This window comes from Dermacentor andersoni, chromosome 11 (assembly GCF_023375885.2).
Source record: "Dermacentor andersoni chromosome 11, qqDerAnde1_hic_scaffold, whole genome shotgun sequence".
In the NCBI taxonomy this organism is placed as follows: Eukaryota; Metazoa; Arthropoda; class Arachnida; order Ixodida; family Ixodidae; genus Dermacentor; species Dermacentor andersoni.
The window spans coordinates 37,112,047-37,118,360 of record NC_092824.1 but is presented as its reverse complement, the minus strand read 5'-3'; positions in this window follow the sequence as shown (position 1 = coordinate 37,118,360).

Below are 6,314 nucleotides of genomic sequence, written 5' to 3'. Positions count from 1 at the left end.
TATTGCCAGTCGCTATGTTTGCAGCCCACAACGCTACAAAGGCGAATTATGGTGCTCGTGGAAAGACTGAGACCGACACTGACTACGGAACTCTCGTCAAAATGGAGCACGTTGTAAGTAACACAAGCAGACAACGCTTGCTGTGTGCCAGAAGTGCTTAAGTGTAGTGAGAAATTGTTGTTTTGCATTCTCTTTCTGTTACTTTCTTTTTATGTAAACAAATTAACTAACATTCCAACTATTATGAACAACTTTTGTTCACCATAAAGTTGAAAAAATGATAGGTGACGTGCCCTGGGCAGCCAATCAGATAGTTCGCCCTACTAGTGTCATTAGGGCAATTTACGTCAAATGGTTAGGGGCGGCTGAAAATTCAGCCGAACGGTGTGCTGGGATCGGCAGCCATGTACATTTTTGAAACCTTTTAATAAATTACACGCTTTACGCCGAGCACTTAGATGTGTCAATTAATGATGAGAAGGACCTACTCTAACGACTCACTTTTAGGGTCCCTCGTTTTAGGGTCCCCTCAAGTAATGCGTGCTACTTAACCAGACAACGCTCCCCCATATCAGTGACCATGAGATTTTATGGTTCACAGGTTGGCAGGTATACATTTATTATGAAGTAAACTCAACAAATTAGAGACTACTTGTATTGATGCAGAGCGTAATATTATCAAGGAGTGCATAAAGTGTTTTATACTGTAATTACTGTGGACTTCCTTTAAGACAAACCCAGTTAAATTGAATTTTCAGATACAGTAAAACCTAGTTAATATGTAGTTTGCAGGAAACATGGATGAGGTATGCAGTAAGCGACGTGCCAATTAATTGACAATGGCAGATGAGCAGCCATGGACTAGCCAGCCCAAGAAACATGTTAATTCTCACTCCAACACACATGCAGACAAGTTTTTTTATTTGCGAGCAGGCAGCAAAAAGTTTTGTGATTTTCACTTGCTGCCATGGCAGCCTTGCAGTGACAATGGCATCTTCAAACTCGGGAAGGCCGCAAGCCAGTTCCTCCATCAAGCCCCACTTCTCTGCGAACGCCCTCATGACGGTCAGCACACTCGCCATGTCTGATACGGAAAGGCCATAATCCACATCGTCATCCTTGTGGAAGCACTAGAAGCAGGAAACATCGTGGCTGCAATGTTTTGACATAACTATCAGTTGCGGCTGCAGTCCGGGAAAGATCCGTGCGTTGCAATTTTTCTATGTATGGTCTATGCGCACAACATTTAATCAATTACGTGCTTGTACTTGCCAAAAAATGAAATCATCACAACACAGTAACCATTTGGCACGCGTCAAGCAACTACAGCTTAAGCAGTCAGTCAATACATTAGGTTCAATGGCAACAAGGTGGGGGATTCATCGAGGCTGTGTTTAAATGGGAAAAGATTATTAAGTGGATACATATTAATGAGGTTTTACTGTATTAGGAATGATGTGTAAGGGTCCAGTTGGTTCCCACAGACCATATACCAAAAGGAGAAATCTGCACAACATGAACTGCTTATTTGGTTAAGCCAAACTTTCATAGCTGCCACTGGAGTGTGCTACTCTGTTCAGCAGGAGCTCAGCAGAATGCATTGACAAGCTAGCTAATGCGTATAGTACATAATAAATCTTAGCGCAAACAGGACAATGCAAGAAGACAGGTCAAGGCACTCAGGTTGTCTACTTAAGTCTTGTTCTGTTTGCACAAAGGCTTATCATGGATACAGGGATAGCTCCTGGATAGGCAGACTTGGAGGCGGTGACCCCGCTAGCTATACAAGAAGGCAAATGGTGTTTCTGTGAAGAAAAACTGCTACACAAGCATTAGCAACGAGGTGGAAACCTGCAGGGCCAACATCGTAGCTTAAAGGCCACCATAGAGAGTCACATTTGCTATGCGACTGCCCTCGTGCAATGTTACAGAGTGCAAGAGTGACAGAGGTTGATTAGTGGCCTTGTCCCTCTCGACAGCCAATCGTCAGAGAAAGTAATACTGAGCCCTTGGTGTGACTGCAGATCTAGCTCTAAGGCCATCCAGGTCTTACCATACTTGATATCATACAAGCAATAATTGAGGAGGTTGTCGACGTGTCTCAGCGTGCTGGTAATTAGGTAACGACATTCCCCAGGGGCCACAAGCACCAGATTCACACTTGAGGCAGCTTGCAGTGCTGCGAATGCTTTGGTGAGTTTTCTTCAACACGAGGGTGCCGCAGAATTTATGAGCAAGATAAGTGAAATGCCAGCTCTTGTGACTGTATGCAAATTTATACAGTGCCGACAAGCAACCCATGCCTAGTTGTTTAAGACTACATGAAGCAGCACTTTGCATAATGCAGATAGTAGAATAAATGTCTATTCTAGGGTCAATCTTTTGGTTTTAATGGCATTTCATTATTATTTTGTGTCATGGATATTCGGGTGCACCAGGAACAGAAGATTTTGGGCTCTGTGGAACACTTCTGTTAAGACGAGCCTTTGATAAAACGAACACGTTTTCATGGTCTCTTAAAGTTTGTCTTAACGAGAGTCCTAGTATAGAACTCTGGCATTGCTGTAGTTGAGCTATCATGGGAAGGATTGCCAGTGCCACATAAACTTTTTTAGTATTCATGCTTCAAGCATTTTTGCAAATTATTTAATCTTTATCTGTCTTTATTGAAACGAATATCTAAGCGATCATATTTTTCTAGACTCGGGAAAGCAATTAAACTCTTGGCACACCTTTATTTTTCAATCAGTCAGTGCAACAGCAGAAATTTCGAGCCAGCCAATGCCTCAAGGGCTTGAAAATCTCCACCAGGCAGAAAGCAGGGAACTGCTGTTTATGTACTAAGTAAAGTTCAACATAGATTAAGATCTTAATAACCCTTTTGTGTTGGTTTCTTTCAAAGGGGATGCACCCCCAATGTCATCTTTTTTTTTTTTGTCTCTTGAGTAGTATAAAATGAACACAATGGCTTATTTTCGGTTATTCAGAAGGGAGAAATGACATAGATAATGGCACATGCATTCTAATTATGGTCCTCACTAGAGAGTAGAGAACATACAGGTCCATCAGTGACATAATGGGACAGAAACGCAGAATAATTGCAACTTGTTGCATACATAATGCGATATCTCGTTGAACATGATCAATTTGCAAAGTCACAATATCATTTGAAGCCAGAAAGACGAGGTTTAGGCAAATCCATGTACTGTCTGTCATTCGTATTCTCGTTGAACCACTATGCTTAACGCTCCCGTAGACACTAGGGTGAGATTTCTGTCTACTACCTTCTGTAAGCAATTCTGTGAAAGCACGAAAGTGCTTTTTATCCTTTTGTTATGCTCGATGAAATGCATTGGGGTCAAGTAAGCGGGATTTTCACAAACTTGGGAAACATAACACGTGCAGAAAGCATTCCCAAAGTCTTCAGCTTCATGAAATTCCACTAACAAGATTTCAGAAATTGTGTATGAACGTCCTTGCCTCTAAACCTAAACACCTGTAAAGGTGGCAGATGCATGGTATGTCAGTGAAGGTTTGTGTTCAATGAGACAGTCATTGGGGGGCAGGAGGGGTCAAAAGATTATTGTACAATGTCCGCTGCACAGAATGTATAACAAAGAATAAATATGCAGATCCTACGCACTGTAGGAATAAATGTTATGTGAAGCGTTTTGCAGGTACCTGGCTATCTCGCATTGTATGGAGTTTCACAAAGTGTTACCAGATGGCACAATGTGTATGTGACACAAATGTGTATGCAATGACAACAGCACAGCTGTGGGGCCCGTTGCTTAACAGTCTATCTCAAATTTAAGCAGTTATGGATGAAGTAAGGACATTTAGTTCTTACTCGCCGGTGAACTGGCGTTACAGTCTGCTTTGTTAAGACCTGGGCTGACCCCGAAGGATCTGCCATGGTGGCTTAGTGGCTACAGTGTTGCACTGCTAAGCACGAGGTCACAGGATCGAATCCCGGCGGCGGCCACCGCATTTCGATGGGGGCGAAGTGCAAAAGCGACCATGTCCCGTGCATTCGGGGCACTTTAAAGATCCTCCGGTGGTCAAAATTAATCTAAGGCATGCCTCATAATCAAATCGTGGTTTTGGTACGTAAAACTCCGCCATTCATTCATTCACGACCCCGATGGCGTTGCAGTGCCACACAGCATCTCAAGAACACTAGTTGCCATCAGGGAAAGATGAAGGAAACTGGCATGCTCTTGCGTTTGTAAGAAAATTATTGCTATATGGGGTGAGGGGGGGGGGGGGCACGTGACGCATGCACAAACTGTTTCAGAGCATTGGCTTGCACATGGGAAGGAGAGCACAGTGGTAAGGTTGTGATTCACTTTTGTCGCACATGCATTTGTAGGCTAATGGATGGAATATCGAGCTATAGCAACGATCAGCCAAGGTCCCCCATAGAGATGGGGGTCCCCTGGTTAAAATCTCATCAATGGATGCAATTCTTTTTATTGAAGAGGCTCCCAACACGGCGATCAGAGAAATTTACCTACTGTAATTTATCCGGTAAGTGGCAAAGAATGCCTGGCATTAAAACAGCTTATGTATCTGTGCTAAAGGTCACATCTTCCTTCCTCTAACTCTAAACAATCAGTCTGTGGCTCAGTGACATCCAGGGCCTGGTGCAAGTCAATGGCCAGAGACCCGTCAGGTTCAGGGTTTGTGTTTTTCATCACTAAGTGGCTCATGGTGCTGCTATGCTTTTCTTGATAGGCTGAGAAGGCCAATGTGGTGAAATTTAACGGCTTCCAGAAGACATACCTGGCAACTCTCTGAAATATTTTCTAACGTTTACGAATATTTCCATAATGTTCTACAATTTTACTAATGTTGTGCAACATTCTACCAAAAATCGATTCTGTTCTTCCACAAAGTCTCACTCGCCAGTCTCCAAACATTCCATTGGAAGTCTTCCGATGGTGAAAGGTCACAAGAGGGCTTATACAGACGAGTTTCTGAGCAAACAAAATCAGCAACAGCAAAATTGCCAAACAAGTCACTGTGATCTAAACACAGTGTTCTCATTGTCAGTATCTACTGTTCCAAGTTTAGTGCTGCTTACGTGCTGCATCAAATGTAAATCATTGTTACTGATGGGCGTATGTGTTAGTTATAATGTGTTCTCAGAACAAAATTTTTTTTCAAATGTGTGCTCCCTCCCCAATTCATATCATTGGGATATTATGAATTTTCAAATTCATTGGTTCGCAGGTATAAGGATAAACTTCCCAGATGTCCCTGCAAAATTTGCGAGGCATAGCCAGAAATTAAATTCCAAGGATTTTAAAAAGAATTTCATCTAACTTTTGATATTCAGCTGTTGCAACAACCTTTTCAACTCAATCTCCTTGTGTCTTAATCGGAAATAACCACCTTCATCAACTGTGCTTTGTTGCTGGTGGCAAAACCAACGCAATGGCCTGCTTTAGCATAGTCTGTCTTATGTAACAATGCAAGTTGAGCCTCGATATAACAAAATATCAGATAAAGCTAACTTGAAATATGCAATATTTTTCACCAATATCAGTGGGTATGCGTGTAATGAATACAAAAGGTATCTTCAATGTCAGATGTAAGTTTACTATAATAAAACTGGATGCTTCATTTTCCAGTCTTTTGGCCATTTATCACTGTCTTCAACACTCACACTCCCAACGTTACTAGATGATCTTCTAGTAAGCTAATCCAGTAGCATTGACAGCACTGCCATGATTGCTGTCATTATTAGAGCTGCGGGAATCATTGAAGTCCTTATTTATGATGTTTTTTTTTAGCCGTAGCTTCCTTATTACTGTGGTAGCTCTCGCAAAGACATTCACTAGTGTTGTAAGTGAGTTGGTGTGCACCATTATATCGCCTGTGATGGTCAAATAATGTGCAGTGTGCAACATACCAAGCCGGCCTGAAATCCAACCAGCCAAACAAGCATCACGATGCTCCCTTTGCTGGTACCAGAGTGCTCAACTTTTCATATTCGACTCTTTCTTAACATTTTCAATTCCTCTGGCTTCCTAATGCCTGTGGTGCCCTGTTGCTTGCTTTCTTTATTGCAGCGAGTATACGAGTATAACCATTGAGACATACACGCTTTTGTATATAATATAAAGTTTTTAATGCAAATAGCACTCTTCGCTTCAGCCATTTTGAGCTTATCTACATCTATCCATCTAGCCTTTTATGCTGATGCAGTGGACCAAGTTGTCTACATGCTTGGGCCACTACATATGTGCTCCTGGTTGTAATACCATCGTGGTCCTCTCATCAGCGTCATTCCAGTTTCATATCTTACT